General features: G+C 32.3%; 1 protein-coding gene and 1 pseudogene across 14 annotated transcripts in view; one reads left to right on the forward strand and one right to left on the reverse strand.

Annotated features, from left to right (window-relative positions):
- The window catches only part of LOC129802195 (calcium-dependent secretion activator), a 211,057-nt gene that overhangs the window by 164,471 nt on the left and 30,629 nt on the right, over positions 1–15,957 (reverse strand). The window lies entirely within an intron of this gene.
- LOC129802187 (cell adhesion molecule Dscam2-like) overlaps positions 1–15,957 on the forward strand; it is a 99,879-nt pseudogene that overhangs the window by 64,473 nt on the left and 19,449 nt on the right.

A 15,957-nucleotide genomic window follows, 5' to 3' on the forward strand; every position in this document is an offset into this window, starting at 1 on the left:
TATACGTTCCACTAAAATATATATATAAAAAAGAAAATATGACTAATCATTCGTAATGATTATATCATGGTTGAGTTTATTAATATTTCGAAGTATCAAATACACATATTTGTAACATGTACCAATATAAAATCAGTTTCCGAGCTATTTGTTTAACATTCCGCATGTACTTTAAAAGGATTAAAATCAATTTTGTGTTAAACAGAATATTTCGATAATTAATATACATATGTAAATAATATAGTTCAATTTGGAACCCGAAGCTCAAAAAAGTGATTTAGTTCATGTTAATCCTTGCGAAAATTTCATACTTTCCATATCAGTGAATATTATGAACCCTGCCATGATGATGACTAAATAAAGGGATGAGAGGCCTTCTATATCTATGGCCATGTATTAAAAAGGTCTCTCCCTGATCTTCCCCCGTCCTCCAACATCCTCACCTCATCTATGGCCTTTAGCAATTTCCATCCACTCTATCCGTGTTCATTTCTCACCCTGACACCACATCACAGCATTGCGAATCACATAGCATGGATAGGACAAAAGGCACTGGTCTGTGTCGGAGACTGTAAGCATCAACTCTAGGAATTGGATGTTAGTGGTACTTCGGTGCCACAGAGAAGTGCTCCTGGCGAGTCCACCATCAAATTCAGACATCATTTACGATTTATAACAACATACTACGCTGCCACTTTTCGATAGTTATGTATAAGATACAAAGAATAACAACAAATATGTTTTCTTAGTCATTCCTTCACCCGCCTCACTTGGTGTATTTTCGAGGCTTGATACTGAGAAAGGTCGAAGGAACAAAAATACTAACATCCCATCTCCAAAATAATACTCATCTTTGTCAGCTGAAAGATTTTTTTTCCTGTACAATTTATTATTTCTAACCAATATGGTATCCACAAGACGAAATGAACATTTTGCACATTGCCATCCTCTCTGTCTTCCTTATTGGTTAAGTCCGTGGGGCTGGTTCAGTTCCACCCACTTGAAAAATACCCATCAAATACAGAAATAATGGTGGAAATTTATTAGTGATATTGCCACCGGTGACATCGATATAACCATTGCTTATGGTGTATATTCGAAACTCATACCACAAAAATACATAATATACTGATTATGATAGAGAATACTCACTATTGTGAAATTGTTTGATCATCTTTTACAGTGGTTAATCAACGATACGAGCCCGAAGTACAAAATCCTGGTGGATTTATTGGCGGAAATGTACTTATACGCTGTAATATACCACCTTTTGTAAAGGAGCACGTGACAGTGACGTCGTGGTTGCAGGAGCCCTCATTCAACATTTATCCATCTCTTGAGGGTGGTGAGTGATTTGTATGATTCTGTAATACTACATAGTATATATCACCTCAAACGGACCTATTTCTCGACTCACGGCAGTTTATATGACATTTTCATGCATGAATTTGGCTTGAAGTTTAATTAAACTTGTACCCATTAACCCTTAAGTTATTCCATGTTATTTCCAACACCTCTATGTACAAAACTATGAATCAATATGGCAGGGCTCGTATTACGTTCCCCCAAAAGTACATAGCACATAAATTGCAAATGATTGCAATAGGAGTCTGTTACAAATGTCAAAGGCTATATATTGTAATCATATTTCACATACATATTTCTGATATTGCACTACATTTTCAGATGGAAAATACCACATGTTGCCAACGGGTGAATTGCTGGTCATCAATGTCACACGCAATGATGCAACTAAGAAAACATTTAGATGCAGAACTCATCACAAACTCACCCAGGAAGCTGTTGTGAGCACCAATGCAGGTCGGATTCAATTGGCAGGTAAATAAGCTTGCTTGCGTATTTCTCTTCCTTGTATTAAATAAAGAATATGTATTGGAATATTCAACCATCTCATGCAAGATATCCTATAAACTATAAATAAACAGAATGAAAGTAAATTTCTCGCAAACTTCGGAAAATACGATAAATATTTCAGAACACTTATAAAGATGGTTAATATACACCGAATTTAACCCATATAATTTTCAACTCATTTTATCTAGAATTTTACAGAATATTCAAATTTTACTTTAATTTTTTTTTTCTATTAAAAACCCAAAAATAAGTAAAGATTTGTAATAGATTTAAAGTTAGATATCATAAATTATTATAAGTTTAGTTATTCAATTAAGTGATGATCGGATATAATTAAATTTTAAATATAAAAGTAATGGCATCAGAATCTCATTTTTACATAATTCTGTAAATTTTACCTCAAAAATCGTTTCGCATCATTTATATATTAATAAAGTTTCCCCGAGAAAACCAATTCATCGAAATAAAGACTACTCGCTCACTTTATTTACAAGTTTAATTTTAACAGATTCACGAGCGAATTGAACCGATTAATAAATTACTGAAAAAAGAGCACCCAGAATATTAACAAGCCTAGGAACAACAATTAAATTTCGTATAAAAATCAGGGATGGAATGATAACTTTCCTACACTGTCGAATCGATAGTATCGATAAATCTATATCTGTTAGATTAAGAAAATGTCGACTTTTTACGGATTGTTGGGTCATTCATTGGGACATTCTTAAGAGATTGAGACTGTTGATAAACATTTATATTAGTTACAGAAAGTGCAGTTATCATTTAAATTTTTCAGAATCGACAGTCGATAGTATCGAAAATAAGTTATCATGTCACCTCAGGTATCGATTCATTACTGGTTCATAGCTAGTTAATTAGAACTAGTTCGGAGAATTTAAAACCTTTTCCATGAGCTTAACCCTTTAAGGATGATTGGGTCACCAGTGATGCACAGAGAAAATAATTTTTCGTGAATGACTTTCAATTTCATGCAATTCGACAATTATTATGATCTAATCCAGCTTTTATTAGTAAATGCAAAAAACATTTAAACCAATTATATTATATAGAAATCCCTTAGGAATAACGTTTTATGTATCTATAAATGCTTAAATACAAATTCAAGAAATTTGAATTTATTTTGTGAAAACCTTAAAAAGATATAAAATTATTATGGTGTATGGATCAGAGTATAATAATTTTGAAACGACACTCGAATAAAAAAAAAAACATGTTAAAAATTCTCGAAGTAGTACCAAAAAAATATGATTTTATAGGAACGAAGGAGAGGCTAATGGTAAAAACATATTTCTAGAAATGAATGAGATCCGTAAACACGTAGTCAATACCTCTTACTGTGTTTGGTCTCTATGTAGTATTCCCGGAAAAAATAGACAGGAAACGGAAAAATGAGGAAATACTGTAAGTTATAATTTTTCGGAAATTTTCAGTCGTAAAATTACGTAATATTTCAGTCGTGAAATTATCCTGAAATCATGGGTTTGGTTGAAGCGCTTGAAAAATTTATTTAATAAAATAAAAACAAATTAATGTAAAAGATTAACAATAAACTGAAACATTATCTAAAATTTCTAGAATATAGGAATCCTATCGAGCAGGTAGAACTATATAAGAAGATTGTGGTATAGCAGACCATTTTTCTTCATTTACCAAACGTGCAGCCTTAAATAAGATAAATATTTCATACGAAATGCCTCCAAAGTAGAAATCTCTGGTAGAGAAAGGAAATCTAAATGTTTCTGAAGTTTGTGTTGGATAAAGAATTCATTAGATCCTTAATCCAAAAATATTTTCAATTGAAATCGTGTCATTTGCTATTCTACATGTTAATTATCGTGTAAGTTTCACAAGAAGAGCGCTAGTAGTGTCTAAAGTGATGTATGAAATGGTAAAAGACCCCTTCGAGCACTTTGAGGGAAACTTTGATGATTGTGAAATGTGAATAGGATAGTCAATTTTGCTAGAAAACAGTCAAAAGTTGAAATAGAGGACTTCTAGCATAGTATACATCCTTTAAATCCATTGAAGTTTTCCTCTATTTTGCTAGAGGCACATGAAATTTCAAAAGACATATCATTCAATTTTATGAGGCATATGTATTTTAAAGCAATTCCTTTCTCCTAATATCTTTTTTCTCTTTTGTACTCCACAGAAATCCGAGAATCTGTGCCGCCAATAATGAACGAAAAACTTGTGAAACTTGTGGCAAATTACGATTATATTGTGGTACCATGTGTGGCATATGCAAATCCCAAACCCATTTACAGGTAAGATCCATTAGATTGAAAGAGGTGAGATGAGGAATATTTTAGAATTCTACCGGTGATAAAATGAAGAAAATGTATATATACTTCAGCTTCACTGAATAATTTACAAGCTTTACAAGCGATGAAAGAAATTCTCCCCCCAAGGAAAATCTCCCCAAAATTTGCGCTTTCCCAAAATTAAAGATTATAATTTTATTAAGATATAAAATACGTATGCTAAATGATAAGTGTACATAACTGGGGTGTCATAAAATTTTGTGGTTATATTTCTTATCTCTGTCTCTGAGCGAATTTTCACATCCAAGATGCGAAATGCGGAAAACCCATTTCCAATATCGCGAATTAAGAACGATGTAGGTGGAAAGATGAACATTGTGTATTTATCACGTAAATGTAATCACCTGGCTAAGGTGGATTTATATTGTATTGTCTCAAGCCTCATCATTCTCCTGTAATGTACACACGAATATTATCTCATAACGCGTCCATCGTAAATTGTTTGCTTCAGCATCATTCTATAATGTGAGAGTCGTTGTAAAAGGTATATTGCATTTTATGAACATAACAGAAATAAAAAAAAACTATTCCGTAAACAAATATTAAAATAAATAGATGAGTAAAAATATAAATACCATTGTTATTAAATTAAATTATAACTCATTAAGTAATTTTACTGCTCGAACTCTACCAAGAGAGAGCAATACATATAATCCGTCTGTTTTAATTGGAATTATAAAAAATTTTCCTTCTATATTTTGTTGTATATAATATTATGTTTTTTGACAAAATTAAAGCCATTTTCTTTTGACATTTTATCACTTTAATTTCTTCAAAAAAGTACCAAATAGGTGATTTTTTTTCAAAGGATCTTTTGATTGGTCCAAAAATTTATTCGTTTGAAAATATTTTTAAAAGAATCACTTATTTTAATTTTTTTTGTAGTGTTTCTTTAACCATAAAACCTCATCCACTACGTAGTCGAACAGGGTTAAGTAAAGGTTGAAATTCGGCCTACGTGGGCAAGGATTGCTACTCTGAAGGGTAGATAAGTCACATTAAGAAGCAAATCACACCTTTAAAGACAGAAATTAATTCAAAAGGGATTTGAGCTCTCGACAAGCTCATTATGGAGCGAGTGTTCCATCGCAGCCCATATACGGTCTAAAGTGAAATACAACCAGCTTATAACAGACTTTATCTGATAATATGAATTTGAGAAACTAAAATTTAACTTCGCTTCAAGCTAGTGTACACTTAATTTATTTTTTCTAAAATTTGCGACTGAACATTTGCAATAACCCCGTACATGTTGCATACCTCATAGATATAAGATACAGCCCTATAATGAATGTAGTCAACACTTTGCCAGCTCTTACACACCCAAGTGAATGGATAAGGTAAACATTGAAGGTGGGGAATGGAAGGATTCTGGATGAGAACCCATCCAGATGCCATTTGAGTATGTGTGTGTGTATGGAACATCTATTGAGAAAGGCCCCCACATATATAACCCCCCATAGACCCACCCACCAGCCTCGTGTCGTATTCAGGGTGCAGACAACCAACTGGGCTCGAGTATGAGATGAATGACGATGATGGTGATGATGGAATACATCATCACTCTTAACATCTCACCATGTTTCAAGAGTTACATAATAGCGGCGCATCAGAAGCCCAAAACGACCTCATCCAGTGACGAGACCTGCCCTTACTTTCAACCAACATATCCCCCCACCAAGCTCACCCTCTGCAAACCCCTTTCCTCTGTCCATTGACGACCCTTCGACGACTCGATGGATGAATTGTTTGTTTATCCAACCATTCCATCCCACTCCCCATGCTTTACCACCCTCCATGGCAATGTTGGTGTTTCATTTCCTGCACGAACAGTAAATATTGAATTTGTTAGTACAGCGACTGGAGGCACAGAGAATGGTCATTCTGGGGGCGGTGGTCCCATACTGGGGAGGCTACTCCATGGATAAATTCGAAGTAAATGAAAATGCTCTGATGAATTCAACATTAAGCATACATACGCTGATAAATGGTACATATGTAAAAAAGCAACTAAATTGCCATGAATAAGTCCACACAGCATCTAGTAATATTAGAGGAATATAATTGGCAGTAGAGAAAATTTTATTGACACGACCAACAAGCATGAAACTTTTCAAATTCATCATGATTTTTGCTAATTAGTGATTGGAAAAATAAATTTTTCTTCCACTCCTAAAATCATTGGTGAGAGAAAGAAGACACGAGCATGATTATATTCTCAAGGATTTATCTCGCTGCTGAATTTGATTGAATTGGCTGTTGAGATAGAAATAAGGAAAATTAAATCAATTGTGTGTCTAATCAAGCGTTTTACAGATCAATTTCTATAAATACAAAAAGGATGAAAGTTTTCTCGGTTGCTTTCTATAGACTATAATATAATATTAGTTCACTTAAATGTATCGCAATTAAATAAAACTGAAAATATATTACTTTGTATTTGAAATTCATACTAAAATGTGAAAAATCGAAGACTTTGTAGTCCAGCTAATTAATATTGTAAGTTTGATTTTAGAGCTGTATGTAGAGCCCTTAAGACTATACAACACTCTAAAAATGGATCAAATTGAACAATACTGTGTTTTCTATAAATAAACTTTCCGAAAACTGAAAATCGATTTCGAAAGACCGAACGAACGAACGGTCATCAGGAAATTTTTTAGCCACCCAAATATATTGGAGATCAGGGAATGGTAAAATATATTTTTGTAAGTTAATTAAATTACAGTAGACTCTCGCTAATTCGGCTTTTTCATGATCGATCTACTTTTTAATTCGGGCGGCAGTTAAATTCGAAAAAAGTTTGTTGAAATAATATTTCAAATTTAATTATGATTATCGAATGAAGCAAATAGCCTTAAATTTGCCATAGTTTGCGTCAGTTATGATGTGATTGTGCATTATTGAGAGGTCTTCATGAAATTTACAATAAACATGAGTTTGTAAATTTAATATGTACATGCAAATAAACAAAAAAAATCGTTGAATTTCAAACAGTTTGACGCCCGAATTTCTCTATAATTCGGGTGACATTTCGGTCCCAAATGCCTGATTTTGAAAGAGTCTACTGTAACAAAAAAAAATGAATATTGGTAAAGAAAACATAAAGATGTCATGAAAGATCTTGGAATTTTCGGTTTAGTTTAAAACTATGTCCGACACATTTTTTAATTTTCACTGGCACTCTGACCATTTTGTTGTTTTTACTAACCAAAAATTTGCAAATTTACTAACTAATTTTTTTTCCTCAATTTTAATACATATTGCCAGCAAAGGGATTTTAGATATGGTATTTGTTATTCAAAAATCGTTATCGCGATCTATGGAACTATTAAGGGCAAAATGTTCGCCTGGACCGACTGCAAAACATATTCGAAAATTAGCAAATTGGGCAGTAGATTGAAAAAATTTTTACTGATCAATTCGTCAATAAATATCAACTTTTTAAATGTTAAATGATGCATTTTCAAGTGCAAGAAAATGGTGAAATATTGTTAGCAAAGAGAAAAAAATCAGAGTGTTGTAAATCATCTTCAAATTTAATTATTAAAATCATTTCTGATTAACCCATTCCTTACCATGGTATTATACATCATACGCAAATTGATTGATTTTAGATAATTTATTCCAGGGCAATTGATATTCGAATTTCTATCGGGAATGGATTTTTAGTTCCTTTAGTCCTTCAATTACTTGGAAAAAATGGCCCGACAGAGATGGGAATACAATTTGTTGTTCTTTTCTCGCTTCGCGTTAAGTCATGCAAAAATTTTGCTCAAAATGGCGGACGGAAAATTCGACATCCCGTCGAATTTGTTAAAATTGGCCTTCATCTTCTTCTCTGATTTGAATTCTGATTACCAATTAGTTTTCTTGGATAGCTACTCTATCTAAATCAAGAGAGTTTGCAATAAATTAATGTACCGAATTTAAATTCAGTGACCGTTAAGACGCGTGTTTGAGGGCGGCTCCCCGCGCCACCATAATGGATAAAAAATTTTTCGTTTCAAAAAATTCATTTATTAATCTGTAGGAAACTAATCCAAAAATATGAACATTCTATCTTAAGTATTTCTGGTACATTGACTGAATGGGTTAATTAGACTTTTTTACTGATCAAAATGAAATATTTTACTGACCACAAATGCTTATGCGTTTAAACGAAAAATCAATAAAAATAGTTTTGGAGTGAAAGAGATGAGGGAAAAAGAAAAAAAAATGTTCAGATATAATATTTATGTATTCCGATTATCGTAAACCGTAAGTCAGTATATCTTATCATTTGGGCCCAAAACCGATGACTAATTAAAAAATACTTGTAAAATATTTGTAAAAATATTTAAAATTACCCTTATTGTGACCCAATATTCTTCATAATCATTATTAGTTCGTTAATTGAATTTTACAATTTTACTATAACATTTCTATTGGGATAGACCATTTGCAATTTAGGTCAAATTCATGCAATAGCCACAATATTTGCATTTGAATGAATATGTTAAAATGTGCGAAATTCCATAGGGATTTAAGGATGGATTTTACTGATAGCGCCGGTCCTGTAAAACTCAAACGAAAATATCAAACTTACTGCTATGCATATATGAATATGTTTGGTTTTGCGTAATTAATAGACTCATACCAAACGCCCTGCATTACGCAATTTTCATAGTCCATAGTGAAAACACAGTATACCTATTGATTGTAATATGGGTGTCCACCATATTACCACCCTCACTCAATCATTCACTCCCACGTAGACACATATTGTTCCACAACTAACACTGTGCAAAAAATAGCATGGTTTCCGAGGAAATATGCAAATATTCATTAACTACCATCAAATTTACATAGAATCGTATAAATATGTAAACAAAGGACGTATATATAGTACGACTTCAATAATATCAATATATAAAAATTTTAAATTTGTATGAAAAGATATGTAAAGTTCCAGGGTAATTGTTAAATTTTTCAACTACTTTTGTTAACTATAAACACCTGACCTGAAACAACTTTTAATTAATGAAATAGTAATTACGCAATGAATAAGAACTTTAGAAAACTACAGAAACATAAGAATTAAACGCGAATTTGTGTAACATAAAACTATATGATCACGCTTCGAATGAATGCAGCAATGGTATTCACAATTCTAGCAACTATCATGAGTATTCGGGGTTTTACGTTGTTTCCATTTAATTTAAAATTTGCATCCAAATACAAATTTTGGCGTAATCTACCAATGGATTCGACTGGCAAATAATACTTCCCACCAATATTTGTCTAATTCTGTCTAATTGGAGATTCCATGGTAAAATCAATAGCAATTTAATAAGGGAAAAATTGAGATGAAAGTAAACATATCCAACCATATTAGATTGCAAAATTCACAAATTTTTCTTCTGTGTTACTTTCAAAAAAGAATCTCTCTTCATTCTACCTGATGAGCTCCTTCTCACCCTGACATGAAAATAAATGATTTTTTTACTATTATTGCGGAATATACAAATGAATCTCTTTTCATACTGTCACAATGTGTATTTTCACGACAATCACTGTCACATACAGAGGGATTCTTTTCATAACCATCATTTTAGCATATTTTGTGTGCTCTTCAGTTTATATTCATGGATTGCTCTGGGGGTTTGTCATTCCACAAGAAATTGCCATATTACACAAATTTGTGTAATTTCACAAAGTACAGATTAAATTTTATAATAATTGACGAAAATATTGAATTTAGCAGTCATACCATTATTATATCTTGGCTTCTAGGCCGTTTAGGAATTGGCATAGTTTACAATTGCTATGCCGGCTATGCCATTAGGTTTCAGTATCTCTATGCAAAAATGTATGGAAAAAGTGAATATCGAAAAGCCCTTGATTCAATGATTCAACTAGCAATAGACTACATTCCTGAATGAACCAGAAATATTTTGGCCCTTCTCTGGATCCCGTTTCAACGCTGAAGTATCAGTCCACCCATTTTTTTTACAGTTATAATATTCGTATTATATGAATGACAAAACATCTTCGTGGAAAGTTTGGGACAGATCGAACAAGATCGTGGTTCACTTATAGATCAGAGAGATATTGATCTTTTAGAAAATCTAACATAAATTGCTTTAAAAATACAAGTCGCAATCTCTAACCATTTTACAATCTAAAAAATTTGCTCATGGTTCTTTATATGACCATAAACAGAGATGCGTCATTTTTCAAAATTCTGTTTCGTAATTGTGGGCTATAGAGCTAATGAATAGCCCTTTTTGATTCTTCATGCGGAGGAATTTATATGATGGTGTTGGTGGTGGATTGGTTGGACGCTCGTCAGAATGGAAAATAGTGATTTTCCGCATAGAAGTGACATCAGCAAAAATCATCCATTTGAAATTGGGAAAGAGAATATTGATGCCGCTGGCACTTTTTTTTTATTTTCTCATTGTTTACCGCACTCATGCAAAAGGAAATTTTTCACTAAAACATTTCAATAGTAGAAAAATCGCTGATGGGTTATAAAAAACCCATGTCACTTAAATTTTAATGCAATGGTGTGGAAAAATGAGCTAAAAAATAATTTGTGAATGGCTATTTTTTTGCTAGTTTGTCCACATCCTCTTGTAATGAAGCATATGGATTTTATGTTGTATTTTAATGCTAATTGCATTGTGTAGTTCGACAGTTGAAAGTAGAGATTTTCAATATTCATGATCAAGAGCTCATCCAACCATAAAGCTTAACGCTTTTGGGTTTGATATAAACAAGCGTGTATACACCATTCTGCATAAAAAGTTCTAGCAACAATGAAAGACCCATCTTATCCACCTCTACAATCGTATTATAAAACGAAATTGAACGACTTTAAAGTTGTCCAATGTTTTTTCATTGGTGTTGTGTTCTTGAAAAAAAGCGCCTATTCGTATCCAATTTCAAGCCAGTGTAAAATTTTAACACAAACTGCCATAACCTGGTCGTATATAGCTTTAACAATCTAATATTCCGGACAGGGTGTATAAATATCCCCCGTGGCTGAATTTTTGTGCCCACGTATAGTATAAGGGTGGGACAGAGCGCAATATCAGCATTTCGTGAATAAATTTGCTAAATTAAAAATGACCGTCGAAAAAGCAATTTTGGGAAAATTGGTATTGCATTGATGACCTGGTTCTCCTCCCATCATGAAAACATATATTATGAAGGTATCAAATTAGCACATTGTTTTGCCTCTAAATAAAATATTCATTTTATATAAATAGTAACTGGCCTATATCATTTCACACTTTATTGCATATTTGTATATTAAACTTTTTCAAATTTTTAATGATACACCCACGTTAATGAATATATAAAAATATATGGATGAATATTTTTTAAAAGACGTTTAATAGCTTCATTTAAGATGGAAATACAAAGTGAATTGTGTAATTAATTATCATTATTAATTTTCAAAACAGGTGGCACATAAAGAAGAATGGTCGAGATGAATCATTAGATGAGCTCCTTAATACAGGTCGTGCTACTATTCGCGATGGCACCTTGACAATAATGTCTCTGAAAGAGACAGATAATGGTTCGTACTTCTGTACAGCCACCAATTCGGAGGGAAGTGAAACAATGGAAATTCAGTTGATTATTAACACCGCACTAAATGTGCACATAACACCACCGAGCCAGACAATAGATCTTGGGAAAGCGGCCTTTTTCAGCTGCAGCGTCACAGGAACCCCCCAGAGTACCATTACATGGCTCAAGGATGGTCAACCACTGCGAACTGGGGCCAGAGTTCGACTCTTAGCTGCTGATCACATCAAAATCACCTCCACTACAAAGGAGGACCGTGGAATGTACCAATGCTTTGCCACAAATGACTTTAGCTCAGCACAAGGTAAAATTTATAGCAATTCTATTGAGGGGGTGAATATACAGTGGCAAATAATAAAATAAGACCGCCTTGCAAAGCCTATTATTTTGACGTTTGCAACTTTTTATTAATTTACTGAAGTAATTTGATAGAGAAAAGTTTTTAATATTTACCACCTTATACGTAGAAAATGTCTTTTTTTAGTAGCTAAAGATTTCAATTTACTACACAGTATACGTAATTAGTCAAATTCGATTTGCACAATATAATAAGAAAAATATAATTTATGGTTTCTACTTATAGTTTTTAGATCTACTTATTCGATTTACAGACTACCGATTTATAAAACCATGAAAGTGGTCCTATTTTGTTGTCCGGACTGAATTTCACTATTGATGTGTCCTATACGACCAAAACAATACTTACTCCATGTTTCTACGTTTTATTTAAACATTTCTACATCAAAATTATTGCAAAAATCTGGAATAACCCCTATAACTTTGGGAATAATTAACTTTCCGGTATAATGTTCACAGGGCAGGTAGACGGTGTCAAAGAGTACCCGAAAAACGAAAAAACTAATTTTGCAAAAAATCGACATATTCGACTTTTATTCTGCCAAGTCGATATGCTCTATTCTGTTATTCTAAGGGGGTATTAGGTCTCTTTATAATTTAAAATTAATTTTAAAACAAGTGGTGAAAAGTACTGAAACAAGCATAGAAGGAAGTGGGGCAGCTTTGAAATTGGGCTTTTCTCTCCAAATTCTAAATGAAACTGGGACTCATTATGTGATATAACTCAACTCAACAAAGCAATTGCGAAACTAAATTACATCATGATAAGGCTCAATTTCATTTAAAAATTGGAGAGAAAAGAACCACGTTCAAAGCTGCCCCAATCTAACGGTACCCTACTTCCCTCTAACTGGGGAAAATGCATATATTTCAATGAGATTCACTAAAATTCTCGAAAAATATTCTAAAAATTTATTAAGTTTATTTAGTTTTTAAAGTATTTGAAAAGCTTAAGGATGGCCAAAAGTACTAACTCTACCCTATCTTTGAAATGGGGGGCACCTTTAAAAGGAAGCTGTTTTTAAAAGAAAACCCTTATTTCAAGAGGCCCATACAGAAAAGTAACTCCTTTCCCCCTTGTTTCGTACTATCGATTTATCAGTGTATTCTTGAAGTATAAAAACACAGACTTTAAAAAAAAGCGTCTTTAAGCACAGACTTTTAAATCATTTTAAATAAACATATTAGCCGTACTCACTATGGCGTTGTTATCTCGTAATCTCCGTAATCTGTTATCTTGTTATAATTTTTCATTTATAAAATACATTACGAGAACATAACGAGATAACGAGATAACGATATTACAAGATAACAGCGCCATAGTGAGTACGGCTATTGAGTGTAGTTTCTTATAAGTCGAAAATACTCACATTTGGGATAAATTTTATGACTAAGACCTTACATTTCTACTAATTTTAAATATAATACTTCAGACAGTGCTCTTGCTATCAGAAATCTTGGACATAAAGGTTTTCACGTACTTTTATAAACAACTAAAAAAGACTTATGAACATTTTTGCATATGTTTCTGTGAGCTTATAAACAATAAAATATCAATGGTTACTAGACAATCTGAACGAACTCTCGACAGCACTTTTAACGTTATAGCGATCATGAAGTTTGATGTTTAACTAACTCAATTATATAAATATTTAATTCATTGTAATTCTTATAAAACCTTAAAAGAAATGTTTTTATAAAAATAATATACAATCGTTTTAAAACAATATTTACAGATAATAATACAAGACGTGAGCCTTAAAAAAATATACATAAGAATTTCAATATAATTATCCTATATAAGGGATGATATTATTTACTATCTAAAAATAGCAATCCATTAGATTCGTCAGATATTCAACAAATTTCGCGAATTTCACTTTAATTATAGAAAAAAAAACACATGTGAACCAAAAATTAATTAAACAGTATTTTTGAAATAAACATCTGCATTTGCCATCAAAAATTATTTTAAAAACAGTCAAATAACATGCATGTGAAATGTTATATTGTATATTTTCACAGTGAAATTAATTAAAATATTTCTCTTTTATATTCAGAAAATGTTAAAAGGATAATTATACAAAATGTTTTCAATTTCCAATTTAACATTTCTAATTACTATTTTATCAATGAGCAAAAAATAAACAAAATTTGGCTATAGATAAACTATATGCTAAATTGGATGGCAACAATATCAAAAGTTATCACTTATTCCATAAACAAATCGTCAAGCTGTCTGTGGTTTGATATACGTCCGGAATACATATTTAGGGAAAATCATATGGCACTATCCGAAGATTTGGCACTGACTCTGTTAAATGTGAATCCAGCTGTATAGTAATGTCTAGCTCCTGTCTTGTTTCTCTTTCATCTACTTTTGTATTCTTCCAGCTACGGCAGAGCTAAGATTGGGTGAGGTGGCACCCCATCTTACTTACAAATTTATAGAACAAACAATGCAGCCGGGACCATCTGTTTCACTCAAATGCAGTGCCACTGGCAACCCAACACCACAGATTTCGTGGTCTCTGGACGGTTTCCCACTGCCAAGTGTAAGTATGGGCGGGATGTGCATGAATGTGACTCTAATTGTGATTTTGCAAGTTATTTTAATTGAGATTTGTGACTCCTTCTGCGCCACACTAGATAATTCACCCACAATTGCCTCGCCCAATATTACTTAAACTTTTGCAGTACAGTACAACAGTGCTTTATTGGCTAAGCCCGAAATATCGATATTTATCAATTATTTTTATCAATTTGATCCTTTTATTTTTACCAGTGAATGGGAAAATTAAGATCCCGTTGCTTGCACATATTTCATATAAGATTGCTACTCTACAATAAATGGTTATAGATATCAACTGCTATAAATCTTTTGTAACACAAACAAAATTTCATTTGAAGATAATACGGTTTTCGTGTGATCAAAAATCATTTTAACAATTTCTATCAATTTATGTAAGCCAATTCAAATTCGAGCGAATTGCAGACTTTCAAAGCTTTCCATTGTACCCATTTAATTGTTTCCCGCATATAATACATATAATGAAGCTTGCAAGCAAACGGGATTAAATTTAAAATCATAAATAATATCCTCATAATTAAAATTTAATCTGCTCGACCATTTCAATCTACGTTCTTAATAAGTATGAAGCTATACAGCCTTTAATTCGTATCCACACACCTAAACCACACAATTTGACGATAATTGAGCTTATCCTGGACGTTTACACACATTTTCCTCATGTCCTACAGTAATATTCTATTAATTTAAAACTTTTCAACCCATTTTTCTCAAGTTAAACACCATAACACACAACATCAAAATCTCTAGAGATAAATACTAGCTAAGAACAGTTTCCACGAAGAGAGAGTGATGGGCATTTAAGCAAAAGTGTGATAATTTCCCAAGGGCTGTTTGGGCAAAAAAAAGTAAATGGATTTTTTAAGAGACACAAAACCTAACGACCTGGATGGTAGCTCGAGATAACTTTTCTCTCTCATAATGAAACTTCTTGCATGACTAAGGGGAAAATCATTGACTCAATTTTCCTCTTCGTTTCATATTCAAATAAAGTGGGAAATAAATATATTTGGAATAATTAATACCTTATTCTCACTCTAAATAGGATAATTCATAAAGTTTATCATCGAATAATAAAGATTACTCAGCTCAGAACCTACATTTTTAAGATACTCAGCAAAATATTAAAATTTTAAGCATGAGCAATATTCAAAAGATAAATTCACCACGGAAATCACAAAATTAACATATTATAAAAGAAAAACCAAT

Source organism: Phlebotomus papatasi, chromosome 1, assembly GCF_024763615.1.
Source record: "Phlebotomus papatasi isolate M1 chromosome 1, Ppap_2.1, whole genome shotgun sequence".
Classification (NCBI taxonomy): domain Eukaryota; kingdom Metazoa; phylum Arthropoda; class Insecta; order Diptera; family Psychodidae; genus Phlebotomus; species Phlebotomus papatasi.